Below are 18,416 nucleotides of genomic sequence, written 5' to 3' on the forward strand. Positions count from 1 at the left end.
TTCCTTGTTGTATTTTTTAGAAGGTCCTTCAGAAAAGTTTGAAGTACTGGTTTGGTGGTCATGAATTTCTTCAGGTGTTCTTTTTCATGGAAGTATCTCATTTCTTCATCAGTTTTGAAAGATAGTTTTGCAGGGTACATCAATCAGGGTTGGATGTTTTTTTCCTTTAGGGTTTGAAATAGTTTACTTCAAGCTCTCCTTGCCTTGAGAGTTTGTATTGAGAAGTCTGCTATGGTTCTACTGGGCTTTCCTTTATAGGTGATTTGTTTCTTTTCTCTAACAGTGTTTAATATTCTGCCCTTGTATTGAATTTCTAGAATTTTTACTATTATATGCCTTGGGCAAGATTTTATTGGTCATGGCTAATTGGAGTCATATATGCCTCACTTACCTATATGTCAAATTCTTTGCCCCTGTTTGAGAAGTTTTCTACCATTATTTCTGAGAACAGATTTTTAAAATGATTTGCACTGTCTCCTGACTCTGATCAATCTTAGTTATTCTTCTTTGCATCATCTAGTAGCTGTTGGATGGATCTCTCATGGTCCATTACTATTTTAAAGAAATTTCTCTTTGCATGATCACTAATAGAAATCCTGTCTTCTTATCAGATATTTTATCCTCACATTGGCTCATTCTGCTGTGTATACTTTAAATGGGGTTTTTAATCTCCTGGATATCTGTTTGAATCTGTTTTGTGGATTCTCTTTCTTCCCCATGCTGAGTGTTCATAGTTTCCATTTCCCTTCTATGGTGGGTGCTCATGGTTTCCATCATGTTCTTCTGTTTTTTATTGGTATCTGCTCTAGAGTCAGTGAGCATGTCTTGCATTCTGGTCACCATTTTCTGTAGTTATGTGGAAAATTATTTTTGCTTTGATTATTTTTTCTAGAGCCTCAGTCATCTGCTTTGTTACATCTGAAGTTATCACTACAGAGAGTCCAGGTGGGTGGCTTTCAGATTGTCCTACCTCATCACCCCCTGGGTTTGCCTTTGTTGAGCCGAACTTCTTGGGGGATGTTGCATTTTAAGTGTCTTCTCATTTTCTATTTTTTTTTTTAAAGTTTGATTCCTGGGTTGTTACTTATGGTGAGTAGCTTTATTGCTATATTCAGAAACCTTAGGAAATGACTACTTCTCAGAAACATCTTTCATGTGTACCTGTCTTTTGGGTTTTGAGTCTGCTGTAAGATCCTACCTCTTCAGTTTTTGGGGATGAGAAGTTTCTGGCTACTTGGCCTAGCTGCCGGTTCTTTGCCACTGGCCTATAGGTTTTCTTTGTTTTGTTTTTAAGGCCCTCAGGCAATCTCAGTCTTGCTATATGTGGAGAAACAAGTGATAAGCACAATTATGTCACCTTGGCTAAAGGAGTACAATAAAAAATAACAATAGCATCAAATACAGCCAAGAAAATGACAGACTGTGGTAGCTATTAATTTACTAACTTTAACTGTATGAACTAGATTTGTGGTTATATAATGAAATTTAGAACGAATCCAAAAATTGTATATAGTAAATAAGTCCTCAGTATGGTAATTTTACCCTTAGGAAAGAAGATTTAAAAGGGGTTAGGGGGAAATAGAAGAATAGGAAGAAGAGATCGGAAGCAAGGCTAGCAGACAAACTTTAGGAAGATGGTAGAAAAGGCAGGTGGGAAAAAGAAAAAGAAAAAAGAAAAACAAGAATGAAACAGAACAACAACAAAAAAAGCTAGAAACTGTTTTCAAACAAGAAAAAAAACAAAACAAAACAAGAACTAGAAAAGAGGGCAAAAAGAAAGAAAAAAAATTTTTTAAAAAGAAAGAAACAAAAAAAGTCCAATTCAAAGTGTGTGTTGGCCGGGTGTGGTGGCTCACACCTGTAATCCCAGCACTTGGGAGGCTGAGGCAGGAAGATCACTGTGAGTTCGAGACCAGCCTGGGCTGTATAGTGAGTTCCAAGTCAGTCTCAACTATACAGTGAGACCTTGTCTCAAAAAACCAAAACCAAACAACAAAGTGTGTGTGTCTCTGTTGTCACTGCTAAGCTCAGTAGATGTCTCTCCAAGATGGCTACTTGGGTTCTCAATTCTCTCCTTTTTCTCCTCCCACCACTATATTCCAGTGTCAGGACACCAAATCTCAGAGAGGCTCTTTCTCTGTTGCTCACCACACCACCATCTTCCCAGAAGTCCTCGGTTAAAAGGTATTATTATAACGGCATTCTTTATGTTTAGTAGGTTGAGACAGAAATATATAAAAAGAATGTATTTGAAGCAAAAATAAATAAATAAAGCAACATCTTTAATGTCCATAAAGGAAAATGAACAACAGGACCAACTTAAAATTCTATAGCTAATAAAAATATATTTCAAAAGTGAATGTGACATAAATACTTTTTAAAGAATATACAAGATATAAAAGAACAAGGAATATTAAAGGACATGCTTCATGTAGAAGGAAATAAAAATCTGGATCTAAATAAAAGAATGAAGATCACAGGTAATAGTAACCACACAGGCACACGTATAAGATTTTGTCTTAACATTTAAATCTCTTTTAAAAAGTATTAACTATTTGTGCTCGCTTCAGCACCACATATACTAAAACATATTAAATATTTAAAAATAATGACAATATAGTATGAAATTTATGACATATATAAATAAAATATATGACAAAAATAATGTAAAGTATAGGACAGAAATGCAGGTACAACGTTGTAAGGTTCTTATAGGAGAAGTGATCACTCAAATGTACTATTATGACATGCTAAATATCACTTGAATATACTATTTTGACATGTTAAAGATATATAGTATAAACCTAGTATAAACCTAGCACAATAACTAAAATAACAAAACAAACATTGAATGTTAAAACACTTCTAAATGTATTAACATGTTATTTGTATTTTATAAAGCAATAAATGGGGAGGTGGCTATTAATTTGCTGAGACACAGTTCTACTAATTAATGGAGCAGGAATTCAACTCAAAGCCAACTTAAAAAATGTTATTTTTCCCACACCATACTGTCTTTCTAGTGTGTGCATGTATGTGTGTGCGTGAATGCACATAACCACATTCATATCCAGCTTTAAAGTTAAATGGGGCTGGACTGGGGATTTAGCTGTATGGTTCCAGCCCCTGCCTCACAAGCGCAAGGGCCCAAGTTCGATTCCTGGTACAAAAAAAAAGAAAAAGTTAAAACGGGGAGACCACCTCATCAGAATAGAGAAATCCAAGTAAATTAAGGGAGAAATGGAAGGTCATTCGGGCTGAAATAATTCACAGTGATAAATGCTGTCAGTGCCTTTCCAAGCACTAAGAAGGAGGTTGAGTTCAGGTAGGGAGGAAGATTCCAGCATTTTCTATCCCATTAGCTGGACCACCTATGCCATGATAAACACCATGTGAGGATGAACTTTGTTTTTTATTGCTCTGTTCCTAGAGCTTTGGCAGTCCAGTCTTTATAGCAGGCATCCAGTAGGTATTTGTTCAACAAGTGGTCACAGATGCCACAACTAATGACCTGAAGTCATGAGCCTGGAGACATGCCTACTTTTCCTTGTTCCAAGTCCACACTCAACTAGCAACCCACCTGCAGATGTGATTTCTTTTTCTACAAAACATAGGAATGGCCAGATAATACTGGTGCAAGCTTTACAGGCATGTGGGAATTATGGCTGTCAGCTGAGGGAATAATCTGGCAAGCTTGTGGCCAAGTCAGTCTTTGAGCCTTTCAAGTAGTGTCTCTTGGGGTCTGGCCACTCTGCACATTGAAAGGCCAAGGTCATTCGTAGGCTTTTCCATGGTGCTCCAGTCTTCCTAGTGTACCTTCACACATCACTTTTCACTACTTTTTTTTTTTTTAACAAATAAATGGGAGGTGAAATGACCAATCTCAAGGGAGGTGCTGTACAATTTTATAATTATGTTAAAAGGAAATTTTTTTCAGGTGACCATATATTTAGACTTTTACCCTCAAATAGAACTTTTATTTTTACCCCAACACCCTTAAAATGTAATATATTTTTAATGCCAACAGTTAAATAGAAAAGAACATTTTGATTCATTGTGATGTTCTATATTCCTGCAAACCAATTGAAATGTCAGAAAAAAAAATTAGATGGAAGAGGGCATAGATGACTTGTGGGCAGAGAGGGTATGTAAGGGTTAATATAAACATGTATCATATCCCAGATACTGTGTGAACCAAAGTCTTCTTTGAACCTCCCAAGATTCCAGTCATGTAGGTATCATCACTCCCATTTTAGAGGCGGGGAAATGAAGATTCAGAGTTTCGGTTAGAAAGCTGATGTGTATCAGAGCTGGAAGCCCTACCCAAGTTTTTCTTACTCTATTTTCTTATTACAATGGAAAGAATAAGATATGTCACAATACTAGATGATGAGCTGGTATTTTCTGATTGGATTTAAGAAAAATAAATCACAACAGATGATTTTCTCCTTTCTTTGAGGTGTTTAAGTCTAGAAAATGTATGTGGAGGATTAGGATGGGTTCATGGGTTTACACAGTCTCTTTATACAACATCAACACCCTTCTGCCTTCTTTGTTGATCCTCAAACAAAGTTAGCAAGGAGTGTCATACCTACAAATCCTCAAGGATGTTGTTAGAGGAACTAACGTTCAGTCAATAAAATGTCTGTCTCACTTTTCCGTCACACTGTATTTGACCAGGGAGACATCTTATTTATTACTAATTTTTCCTCATTTCTAGTGAAAAAGGATCACCATGTTTTTACTGAAAAAGCAAAGTACAGTTGCAATATTAATCCATAAAAAGCTGGCATGTTAGCATTCACATTAATTAGCCCAGATTTGTAAAATGCTTGAAAGTAGGAAGTGTCATACAACTGCTGTTGATGTTACGGTTGCTGTACAAAACGACCCATCAGCTAAATGATTGCCAGTGATTCAAGAAATCCCATGTAAAATACACAAAAGCTAGTGAGTGGGATGAAAACCGCTTTATCTACGTAGAGGTGAGATAACAGAAGAATGCCGGCACAGACTTATGGGCCACTCTTGGCAAACACTAGATGTGGCTTGAGTTGTTCCAGGAAATGAAGCTGCATTTTATTTTATTTTCCCTCTCTGACTCCCTGAAACCACATAAGGTACCTGCTGAAAAAGCTGTTCTCAATATGTTATAAGGAAAGTCTGCCAATCCACTTCTTGCATTTTAATTACAGTAATGCTACACCCTTCTGACATTATTTGAAAAGGGGGGGGAAAAGAAAAAGAGTGACAAGGGCCGGGGATTTAGCTCAGTGGTTCCATTACTCACCTTGCAAGTACAAGGACCCGAGTTTGATTGCTGGTACCAAAAATTAATAAATAAAAAAAATAAAATAAAATGTCAGTATTAATGAGCTTCTACTGCGTCATTCATACCGTACAGCCAGACAATGACCTTCAAAGTAAGAATTGTTATCTCTGTTTACAGATGTGGTAACTGAAGGAAACAGAAGTTATCATCTTTTTGTTCCATTGTGCTTTCTTAGGTAAAGTACCAATAGAATCATTCAGACTTTGGTCATTCCTTCTCAGTGACCTCCAGGGAGGAGTCAACCTCATTCCCAATAGCACCAGGTAGATGGGCATGGCTAGTCTGGGGCCATATGCTAGCCTCGTAGTCAGGAGAACTGAGTTCCACCAGTCCACGTGGCATTAGGAGGAATGGTGGCTCTCCAAAACATATAAGTATTTATTTTTAGAGATGGGGAAAAGATGCTGGGCAGACCAGACAATAGAAGCCCACTGTACTGTTCGGTTGTGATTCTTCTCTGTTTCTCTTGGTCTTTAGTCTAGTCTACTTATTAGCCACGACAGACCTATGTTAGCATTACACAGGACAAGTTGTTCAACCTTTGTAGATTCCCAATTCTTCCTTTATAAAGTGAAGTTGGTTAAATGGCCTCTACAGCAATCTTTCCCAAGGGGTAACATTTCTTGATAATGCTCTTATTAATCTCATTGACATTTATTGAACATCAGTGTGGGCGAAATAGGAAAGGAAAGTATTAGAGTTTACATGAGTTTGTGTATGGATACTGATGAATTAAATATAGACCGCAATCAAAATATTCCTTCTGTAAAATCCATACCTCCTCTCCCACTCTCAGCCCATCAATATTCTCAAAGGACTCTGGCTTCCTGTGGATTCCTCTTTTTCTCTAAAAGGGCTCTGATTCAACTCTGGCTCACAACTGCCATTCTGTATCTCAGGCTAAAAGATGTCAAAGAGACATCCCTATGTCTCTGTGCCCTCTCCCTCTCCAGTTCCCTCTCCCTCTCCTTCTCCTTCTCTCCCAGCCCATTTCATGTTTTTAGTTTTGAGGCAGGGTTTCATTAAGTCTCTAAGTTGCCTGAGCAGAGTTTGAACCTGTGATCCTCCTGCCTCAGCCTCACAAGCTGTGACTATAGTTATGTGCCACCATGTCGTGCTTTGATTTTTTTCTTTTAAGGAAAGCCAAAACTCAAGAGTAATTTGTGAAAACAAATGCAAAAATTAAAAAATAATTATTAAATCAAATTAACCCTCATGTGGGCTACATCTGGCCCACAGTTTGTGACTGTGGGGCTGCTTTCTTCTGCTGTATTACATGTGTAGCATGGCTGTTCTTATTGGCTGAGATTGTCTCTCTGTCCTGTTATCGTGAGCATCTTACAGCTAGGGAAATAGCCTTTTATGTCCACAGGATCTAGGACAATACCTGTTACATAGTAAGTACTTAGTAATGTTTGTTGAATGAGTGAATTAACAGTAGAGAATAAGGCCAGAATTTAAGAAATATATAATAAAAAAACTCATAACACATTATCAGTGGACACTTTAATAATTTCTCACTGAGAAAACATATATGTAGATTTTAACAGCAAGTGATACTGCGTATCTATTAGGATGGCCACTGTTAAAAAAAAAAAGCAGGAAATAACCAGTGTTCGAGAGGATGTGGAAATTTGATCCCTTATGCATTGCTGGGGGGGATATAAAATGGTATAGCTGTTATGAAAAATAGCATGGATTGTCTTCAAAAAATTAAAAACAGAATTACCACATGATACATCAATTTCACTTCTGAGTGAATATATCCCAAAAAATTGAAAGCAGTAACTTGAACTATTTCTTCACCAATGTTCACAGCAATATTATTCATAATGAGTAAAAGACAGAAGTGACCCAGATGTCCATCAGCAGGTGAACAGATAAACAAAACAGGAAGTATACATGCAGTGGAATGCTTTTTAGTTTTTAAAAAGAAGGAAATTCCAACACCTGCTACAACATGGATACAATACACCCTGAGGACATCACGCTAAGTACAATCACAGAAGGACAGATACGTGAGATTCCACTCATGAGAGCTATCTAGTGTTGTCAAATTCCTGGAGACAGAAAGCACAATTGTAGTTGTGAGGAATTGGAGGAGGGAGACATGGAGCGTTAGGGCTGTACAGATCCAAAGTTTCAGTTGTGTAAGTGTTCTGTGGATGGCTGGTGGTGATGACTGAACAACCAATGTAGTTAATGCCATTGAACCACATATTTAAAAGTGGTTACAACCATAAATTTTATGGTATAGGGACTTTACCACGTTTCAGAAAAAACTAAAAATAACTAGTTGAAGTATGATGTTGATAATAATACACAACCCAGAAGAAGAGAAAAAGATGATAAACAGAAACAGAGTCCAGTGTTCCTTCCCAATTCTGAGGAAGAGTAACACCTGAAGTCCTACCTCTTGGGTATTTAACAGTCTTTGCTTTGGTGGGGAAATAAAGGAAGGCAGAAAGCAAATAACTAAGCTTAGGAAAACACCGCATTCTGTATTCATCCTGAAGAATTCCTGAGAAGGTGAGAAACTGTGGTCCTGTCTTTTCTAAACAGGAGTGCCTCTGCCTTACACTCTAGTCCACCCTAGGCAGCAGGCCCTCCCAAACACACTGAAATGATGGGGAATTGTAGGAAAGTTCAAATTCTGGGAACATAGCTGCAGACCAAGATAGCTTATCCATAGCCAAGGAGCTTCTCTTCCCCACACTCTCTCCCCTTCTGTTTTTCCATCCCTTAACAACTGGGCCCAACAACCCCTCACCCTTTGTGCAGGTTAAACTAGCCAATCAGGATAGACTGTGAGCCTTCAGCCCAGCCAATGGGGAAAAGGTTAGCTGCTTCCCAAGGGTGAGGCCTTAAGACCTGCTTCCCTGCCATTCAGTGAGCTTGCATCATCCTGTCTGACTGCACTTGCCCCCTTCTGCAGAAGTAAACTTTAAGCTTTCCCTTGTTGAGTCCTCTTGCTTGCTATCTGATTCATTCTTTCTGGCACTGACAATTTGAGCCTGGGGGCTTATTTCTAACAAAGATCAAATGTAAACCTGGGTTGGCTTGCATTTCCATAGCTACCCAATGGAGTGCAAACCAAGCTCAGAACTCTTCTTTCATCTTCTAGGAATATCCTCTCTAGGTCTACAGGCAGTGGTCACTTTTTGCCACACACTCCCTCCTCTGGCCCCTGCAATCACCATGCTGTCTCACATCATAGCACTCATCGCTGGGGATTGAAACTGACTGTGGTCCTGCCTGTGTCCATATGGGCCCCGGGGGCTCCTTCAGGACCAGGATTGTATCTGTTAACCCCTACCTTTACCAGGTGTCCAACCAATGTTCAAGGAAGGGATAAATGCCGTATCTCACCTATATTATGCAATACATTCCTATTTCTAGGGCTTCAAGATGTTTAATTCAATGTGTTTTCTGAGTATCTGCAATGTGCCAGATGCTTGTCTAGATGCTTGTGATATGCCAAGGAATAAAAAAGACAAAGTTCTCTACTCCAGTCAAATTCTAGCAGAAGGGGAAAGGAAATAAATTCTAGACATCCTAAATTAATTGCATATTTGTGAGAAGAGAATAATTGAGTGCTAAAGGGAAAGGAAACAGAGTAGGATAAAGAGACTGAGAGTTTAGGGCAGTAGGAGGCGCAGGACTTAAATAGGGGTCCCAAATGGGCCTTATTGGAAAGGTGACATTTGAGCAGGCATATGGAAAGGTGAAAGAGTTTGCTAAATTGGCATTGGGAGAGCAAGTTCCAATTGAAAAAAGAGCCTGAAATGTGCCCAGTGAAGGCCAGGGAGCTGGGGGGATAGAAGCAAGGCAGAGGGTGTGAGAGAGGAAAGCAGATGGGTCACAAGGCCACATTTGGTGGCTTACGTGTTGGATTGATGGCATTGGATTTTCCTCTGAAGAATGGGAATTATTGTTGGGATCTAGTGAGATCAAGGATAGATTTTAGCAATATATGTTTATTGACATTTACCCAGGGTCATGCACTGAGTGGTTCACAGTATTGCACGCATGCATGTTTCTTGTTTGTCAGGCTTCGTTGGAATAAACTCTCATCAGATATAACTGATAATTTAAAATAAGAATTCCGTTTCTTTATGATCATGGGTGACCACATCTTGGGCTATGCCAGCTTTGTTTTCAAGCCCCATTTTTGCACTGCATTTCTTTATATCACAAGGAAAAGAGTGGCTGCTCTAAAGTGATCCATCAATTTAAAATTGGTGCTCTCAGCCTACTGACAGGTCCTAAGACAATGTGCCAGTGCTGGCTACTGTGCAGAATACAGGAGCCTTGAGGTGAATGAGGTGTTGCCACCACTGCTTGGAAGTTCATGCTCACTGTATGAGCTGTTGACAGGGCAGATGCTGTAAAGCAGAGGTTGGTTCCTGGCACCAGGAAGAGCTGATGGTTAACTGTGTGTGTATGTTAAGAATGTGCCCTCTTGTGCACCATCCTCTTTCCCTCAGTTCACCCAATACTCTATCACCATGGTAATCAGCTTTGCACAGGTATAACCTGACCTCACTCTCCATCTCTCACTTTCTGCACCAGGGCTCCTCTGACCCATGCCTGGCTGGGAAAATCAAGGGTGCGAACATCATCTGAGGCAACTGATGGCCAAGGGTAGCAGGTGCTAATGGATAAGTCATCCTCTCATAAGCAATTCTGAAATATATCCCAACACGTTCTCAAGTGGACACCGTGGGTTGAAGCCCCAGGTGTCCACAGAAGGGAACCATGTGATGATTTGTTCTTCTATGGACTATCTTTGCTGGACCATTTCATTCTTTCCAGTCTGCCATCCTAATCCTTGGGAACACTTCCCAAATAAATCACTATCTTCCAGTCTCAGACTTTGCTTTCCAGGGAAGCCCAAGTAAAGACACTGATGGTGGGTCTGGTTTTTGAAATCTGAGCATGGGTGTCCTTGAGTGGAGAGAAAGGGACAGGCCTTCAGGGCAAAGAGAGAAGCACGAGATGAGACAAGGAGGCACAAACATCATAAGGCATGTTAGAGCTTGTCAGTTATCTGCTGCTGCTGAACTGTGGGTTCTGTGGAAGGGATGAGGAGGTGAACATCTCAGCAGGGTTTGCAGAGGGAGTAATACCTCTGTATACTAAGTTGAGAATATTGAAAAAATGTTCCCGTAAAGTTGCTGGCTCTTGTTTATCACCTCAATCTTCCTTACTGTCCCACACCTCTGGGGATCATTGGCCCCAGTACTGGACAGTAAATTCAAGCCAAGCAATCAAGACAAAAATGATTACTTGGACGAACAATCAGATTCCAGAAAATAAAACTGCTCATTGTGTGCACAGAGAGTAAAGGGAAGTGAATTGTGTAATGTTTATTATTATCAATCATAAGGTTATAAGAATAGCTACATTTTCATCATTTTGTTAGTGTAAGCAATCTTATAAGTGCTTTGGTTATTCATTCCTTATTTTACTACCTCTTTTATTTAGTAGGACTTCAACTACAGACATTCGTCTAGAAAAGGGTGGTATTTCTGTATTCGAATTTTGAACCTTTTTATTTTAGTGTCATATTCTGTCTTGTACTACCACATCTCATCAAATGCAAACTTCCCTACAATGGGTAATAAGTCATTCTATTATTCTATGTGACACTAACAACAACAGAAAAGTTCTACCAATACATTTCAAAAACAGTATCAATCATAAGATGAGTCTTCATTTCAAAGATTTGAGAAAATATGTAAGTTAAAGTTGATGCAACTTCATTTCCCTCACTTCTCTGAGTTCTGGAGTGCAAAGATCTAGTTTGCTCAACTTTGACTCGCTTTGACACTTGATAACAATTTTGGTGCTAATATGGGTTCATATGTGTCCAGATATTTTTTGAGTTAAACTGGGCAGGTCTTTCTTTGTCTTTGTCTGCTTTGACATAGCTCCTAATATCCTACCTTAGATATAGGACTTTTCATAGGCTAAGATCTGCCCCCCCACCTTAGAGCCCTACATAGTACAATGGAATATACTTGAGTATATTACCATCAACATAAATCTCCCTTCACCAAGGTTTTTTTTTTTATACTAGTTTGAGAATTGAACACATGGAAGATTCCCACTGTGTGTTTTATGTTTGTTTCTCACCGTGCCGTGAGTTGTATTCTACGACATTTGTGAGAAAAACGAGGACCTCTTTTTTTAAAAGCCAGTGTTTAGGTAAGCATAGTAGCAAAAATAGTTTTTCAAAGGCATGAAAGGATTTATTAGGCAGAATTTTGAAAGTACACACTTATAAAAACAAAGTGCAGGACCTTAAGAGAGAGGCAAGCAGTACTATGCTTAAAGTATAGCTATTGTATTGCTCGCATGTGAGGGTGTGTTGGAAAGGCCACCTGATGTTCCTATCTATCCTAACCCATTGAAAGTATTTATTCTGTAAAAAAAAAAAAGTTGCACATTAAAGAATTATTCTTCTACATTTTCTGTGGTTTTCATCTACGATGGGAAAGAATTTCTTAAAAAAGTTTTCCATGCCTCTATTTGATTTAATTTCATGCTCACTGAAGCAGGTTTCCATCACAGTCACCGACGCCTTGGACTTGCTGTGACTTCCCTCTGTGAAGCGGCCCAGACGATGATATTCTATAACATTCTTGGCTTCTAAGCCCCATGTCCTGGAAACAGACCTCAGTGCATTAGCAAAGATTCTGGGGCATTCTTCTTACTGATCCAGCTAAGCCTTTGAAAATATACTATGACCACTAGGATCTTTCAGCCTTAGTCTGGACCTGGCATAAAAGGAGCCCGAGACTTGGAAGGCTCCAATGCCTGGGGTGCAGTGGTTTTACCTCATTAGTCCCAGAGTAGGGGCTCCCTGCCCCCTCCCCCTCAGGCATCTGCATCTTCCTGTCCTGGCCCAGGGCCAAGGCTGCCTGGGCCTTGGGAAGGCAGCAAAGTCATCTGAGATGCCTCCCTTCCCCCGTACTCTACTGCTGCAGGGATTTCATCTTCCTTTCTGTTTTGTCTGCTCAAGGCTTGCCTTAACTCAAGAGCTTGAGCAGACTGTCGCAAGGAACAAGATGCCAGTTGCTAGAGGGAACAATGAGTTGAAGGGAACTGTCTAGCACTCTGGCTTTCCCATGTGTTATCAGGCCTTGCTTATCCACAGGGTATATATTCCATAAGTCCTGAGACCTCCAGTGGATGCCTGAAATGCCTGAAACCACAGTGGCCCTGAGCCTTATACAAACCCTGCTTTACACACACACACACACACACACACACACACACACACACACTGAACTGTCTAGCACTCTGGCTTTCACATGTGTTATCAGGCCTTGCTTATCCACAGGGTATATATTCCATAAGTCCTGAGACCTCCAGTGGATGCCTGAAATGCCTGAAACCACAGTGGCCCTGAGCCTTATACAAACCCTGCTTTACACACACACAACACACACACACACACACACACACACACACACATGCATATGGTATACGCATATACTTCAGGAAAGGAAAAACTTGCATAGATATTTTAATACTAAATTTATTGAGACATCATGAGATTAACACAAGTTACCTCTGGCTTCTACAATCTCAAGAGGTGCTCAAAGTGGTGGCCATGAGCTCCCAGACATTTATCAGTAAGGCGAACTGCTGCATGGGTGACCTTGATCAAAGTGTCTATGGAGATTGCTGCGTATGCCTTTTCAGTTTCTTCTCTATGGCTGTCAGTGTAGTGAGTTTTCTGCAATATACAATACCCATTAGGGTCCTCATAGATAAAAGTGTGCAGGTGTTAAATCAGGAGAACGAGCAGGGAGCTCAACTGCATAAATGACATAAACATCAGTGACACAATGACGGATGGTTATTGATCGAGGGACGTAAGAACATTTTAATGTGGCATTTCAAATTTGAGACTATTTGTGAAGCACGATGACGGTGTGGGTCTGAGTTTGGAACAGAACCTCCAACACACCCAACAATCTCACGGATTCGGGGTAAGTTTAAAAAAAACAAGTTACCTCCAGCGACGTGGCTAAAGGAAAACCCAGCAGACCTCTCACAGCAGCAAGTGCCAATTCCTTGGTGATGGTGCTGGGACAATTCACACCTTCTCCACAGAAGTCTGTGGTGCAGTGTGCACTGAGACAGGAGTGAGCGGTGCAAACACTTAGAGCATTCATAAAAGAGCCAAGTGGAAAGTTTGCCTCCCAAGACTGTTACATGCGATCAATGAAGTCAATCGGGATGAGTGGTTTCAGCATCCGGGAGGCGAGGAGGAGGAGTTTGTGAGGAACAGTGTGTGGCCTGACAAAGCACATTTTAAGCTAAACAGAACAGTAACCTGACATAATTGTGTTTACAGAAAATCCTTACGTGCATGTCAATAAAACTTTTGGTTTACGAGGAGTGAGTGTCTGGTGTGGATTGTCAGCAAGAGGCTCAATAGGACCATCTATCTTTGAAGGCACTGTTACAGGCCAAGCGTACCTAGACACGCTGCACACATCCACCTTAACTGCCATACATGAATTTTATGGAATTGATGAATTTTTCTTTCATCAAGACAGCACAGCACCAGTCTACCACAAAGATGTGCAAGCTTACCTGGATAAGAATTTGCAAAGACGCTGGCTAGGCTCAATCTTCAAGGATTGAAGTAAAACGTTGCTACAACAAGATGGTGGGGGAAAGAGAGGCACTGCAGGGAGAATATTCCAGGTTGATGGATGGTGGGGGCCTAAAGAAGGCAGGAATTGACTAGGCACTGAGTCTGAAACAAGAAAAGTGTCAGGTGGAGCCCAGAGGTGGGCTAAAGCCAACTCAGGGGGGCCTTTGTCAACAGTAGGAAGGATTTCTAATGGTATTCTGCCAGCAATGGAAAGTCATGATGCATTTAAAGCCAAAAAAGTGGCACGATTGTGCTTTTCTAAAAGATCATTTTGAATATTGGATAATTAATGGATTGGGAGTGTGTGTGCATGTATGGGGGGCTATGTTTTAGGGGAACTATTGTGCAAGTGGGGAGAGAAGGGGTCCAGATGGGAAATGGTAGTGTATGGGTATGGGTAGCAGCAGTGGAGAGAAGTAGATAAAATGGAGATGTATTTTGGAGGTTGAATCAACAGGATTTAGTGACAGATTGTCTGTGGGGGTGAGGGAGAGGGTGGCAACAAGAATAACTCCTAGGTTTTTGGTTTGAGTAATGCGAGGGATGTAGGTGCTATTTGCTGAGATACAGAAGCCTGGTGCAGAAGCAGATTGGAGAAGAAGCCCTTGGTCAGAGCAGCCAGACCTGATGCAATGTACTTTTTGGCTGAGTGCCGGTGACATTTTCTACCATAGTTAAATACTAATGTATCTAGAATATGTTGGACCAGCAATTTGTTGCAGCACAGCACCCTTTCTCTGCAGCAAAGTTGGCTGTTGGTTGTGAGAACACGACCCAGCTCATAGCTGTGCCTTGCTGGGGTTGTGGTGTTGAGGGCCGTAGCTGCTCGTGGAGGAACATTCAAGGGACCGCATGGTGATCGCAGTCCTTCCCACTTGGGCCTCAGTGATTCCAGAGCTAAGCCAGTGAAGAGGTGGTATTAAACGAGTAAAAGCTGGAAATGATGAAGAAGGCCCTCGGAAAGAACAAAGCAAAAGTGTCCTCTGATTAATATAACTTGTTCACGTCCTTGGAGTGAGAATTTACTCTCAGGGAAACCTTGACTTTTGAGCCATCTCCGTAGGGCTGTTATCTCCCTGTCAGTGTCAAAAGGAGTAAGCAAATGAAGGTTAAAATTTTGCAGTAGTGTATTTGGGGAGTGTCAACTTTGGAAAGAGCAAAAACGAATACCAAGTTTATTACTTTTGGCCCTTGAAAGCGTGAACTGTAGAGTCAAGACTGAGGTTTAAATGCTTACTCTGTTGTAGAGCAGCTGTGTGATCATTAGCACATTAATGAATCTTGCTGGGTCTCACTTTTTCCATATGTAAAAGCTTAGAATTTATAGTTCCTGTGTCATCGGACTGTTGTGAGGATGAATTGAAATCTGGGACCCTGGCCTGGAATAAGTGCCCAATAGACATTAGCCAGTACTGGTTATTTTATAAACATTTTAAAAAGGTAAAAGTTGGAGAAAGTATTTTGGCTCCTTAGGGAAAACAGCCCCATTTCGCTGTGTATTTTTTGTTGTGCACATTTGTATCTCATAGGATTACAGGGACTTTCACATCCTGCGGTCTTAGTCTGCTCAGGCTGCCTCCACAGCACGCCATACACGGGGAGGCTTCGACACCCACCAGCACTTACTCCTCAATTTGGAGGCTGAGAAGGCCAACACTCAGGAGTGGGCAGACTGTGGCTCATGGATGGCGCCTTCTCCACATATGTGTGTGTGGCATTTCCTTCTTGGGGTGTGCACGTGGGCAGGTGGGGGAGCCCTTATTGCTCACCTGAGGGCCCTGATCTCATAAGGTCCTACTCTAGTGACCTAATCTAAATTTAATCACTTCCTCGGGTCCCGCCTCTAGGGCCATCGCATTGCATGTTTTATATTCGAATGTTGAGGAACACAAATACCAAGCCCATAACATCTGCTTTTTGGGACAGGGATTTAGCTCAGTGGTACTGCACCTGCCTTGCAAGCACAAGGTCCTGAGTTTGATCCCTGGTACTAGAAAAAAAAAATCTGCTTTTTGTATTTTAACATTGCCAGACCATCAACCTTCTCCTTATCTTTTTGCTGTGTCCCCAATAAGAGTGTTAGTAACAATGTTAAGATATAATTCTTATACTATAAAATTCTCTCGTTAAATTCCCAATTCATTTGCTTTTATGATATTCACAGAGTTGCGTGACCATCGCTACTCTCTGCTTTTAAGACATTGTCTTCTCCGCAGGAAGAAACCCTTCTGATCAGTAGTCCTCCCCACCTCCCCACTTCCAAGCCTCTGGCAACCCTTAAGCTACCCTTTGACTCATAAATGAAATTAAGCAGCTGGATGCTCTGAGAGCATGCCTATACTCCCAGCATTCTGTGAGACAGAGGCAGGAGGAGCACAGGTTCAAGCCCAGCCTTGGCAACTTAGCTACTTATTGAGACCTTGTCCCAAAGTTAAAAATTAGAAACAAGGTGGGGATGTAGCATGGTTACAAAGCCATGGGCTCAATCCCCAGTTCCACAAAACATTATGTGGACCTTTGATTAACGTTGTCAGTCACCCATGTTGAAGCATGTATTAGTACTTTATTTCTTTTCGTTGACAAGATGATTCAACCACATTAACACCCACCAGAACTTCAACACCCAAAGGAGCAAGAGTGCCTTGGGTTCTAGCTGTTGGGAACCTGGGATGTTTCCCATTCTTTAGTTAATGGACATTTAAATTGTTTCCATTATGAATAATGCGGCTGTGTAAGTTTCTTCCTAGTTCTTCTTAAACTTTATGCATAGGTATTCTTCATGGTTGCATAGTACTCAGGGACAGTGTCAATTAGTGTTTAGCTCCCTATTGTTGGACATCTGAGTTGTTTCCCATACTTTTTTATTCTCTGTTCTAGACAGAGAGAACATCTAAAAGTTTACTTTAAAATTTATTTCTCTATGGTTATATTTCATGTAGGGTGCTTTCATGATTATTTTATTTGCTTTATTTTCTTGTTTCAGAAGCTGATCCTGCTAAAAACATTTTATTATCTAATGTGCAATGTCTGGTACACATTGATGATTATTCCTAGAGCTCCTTGCAAAAGTGATTGTGTCCTGTACACTGGGCTTTCTTTTTGACCTGGATCACCAGTGGTCACCCATCCCTATTTGTAAGCCAAGCAGAACCTAACATTCTACTCCATGCCCCTGGTCACAGCAGGTCAGTGAAGGTCCCTCTCTGGGACTTTTCGAGCTTTCTCTGGAGAAGGCGCCCTATAGTCCTGGGTGAGCAGCTGCTGGAATGTGGGTGCAATACAGGACACTGGCCAGGAAGAACGATGCCATGAGAGGGCGAAGCTGAGATGAAGGACAGAGAGAGGTGGTGCCGGTGGGGCTTGTATCTGTGGCTCCCGTTGTCAGGACTCACACCTGTCCTCTGTTTGGCCAATCCCCACTCCTAGCATTTCAGGTTCATTCATTTCAAGGAAGATTTCTAAACAGCGTCCTGATATACTTCGTTAAAGTGCTCACAGCGATATCATTTCCCAGTAGCATTCTGAGCAAATGTCCAATGACCTTGGTCATCATCACCAGTAAGATACCAGGGTGGCGCTGCTCTTTCTCTAGGCAGTTTTGTGTATATGACAGGGCAGAGAAAAAAATGGAATTGGACCCACACAGACCTGTTTCCATAGCTTCATTTTATTTATCGGCTGTGTGACCTCAGATAAATTACTTAACCTGTTCCAGCCTCAGCCACTTTTTCTGCAGAACAGAGAAAATCGAGCCTTTCAAAGGCTGCTGTGGAGATGAACCCAGACCATGTTACCGCGATTGCTACTTTAATACATTTTACTAGAGGTTATTCTTCATCTTGGGTGATCTTGTTACCTAAGGCCTTGTAAATAAGGTGAATGAGGGACAGCAAATGAGAAGGAGGACTCACCCAGTAGCTGAGTCACAGAGGACTTTCAGAGGTGGACTCAAACTCAAATGCTCAAAAGCACCATAAGGCAATGTCCCTCAGGGGCTATGCCTCCTTCACCCAGAACCCTGTGTACATCCTGGCTTCAGAGTTCACCACACAGTATTGCAGCTATTCCCACTTTTGGGAAGAGAAGGCCGGCCTGAGAATATTCCATTTATACCTAAGTGTCCAGGATCCACTGCAAATCATGGCCCAGAGCAGGCTTGTGATAAAGACTCATTGGATGAACAACTGGATGGATGAATGAATTAATTAAAATCATCATAGAAAATTGGCAGAAAATGCTGCATTTGTCACTTTAACAGAATTTCCATTGTCCCAGGTGGCAAGAATGTTTGGAAACAGGAGGATAACTAAAACAATACTAAAATCCCAAGAGAAGTCAGCAAAGCAGATGCATCTTGGTGGTTTCACAGTGGTGGAGGAAACTTGAAGCCACGCTGAGTTGTGTAGA

Source organism: Fukomys damarensis, unplaced genomic scaffold (genome assembly GCF_012274545.1).
Source record: "Fukomys damarensis isolate Sample0158 unplaced genomic scaffold, DMR_v1.0_HiC HiC_scaffold_23, whole genome shotgun sequence".
NCBI classification, from domain to species: Eukaryota; Metazoa; Chordata; class Mammalia; order Rodentia; family Bathyergidae; genus Fukomys; species Fukomys damarensis.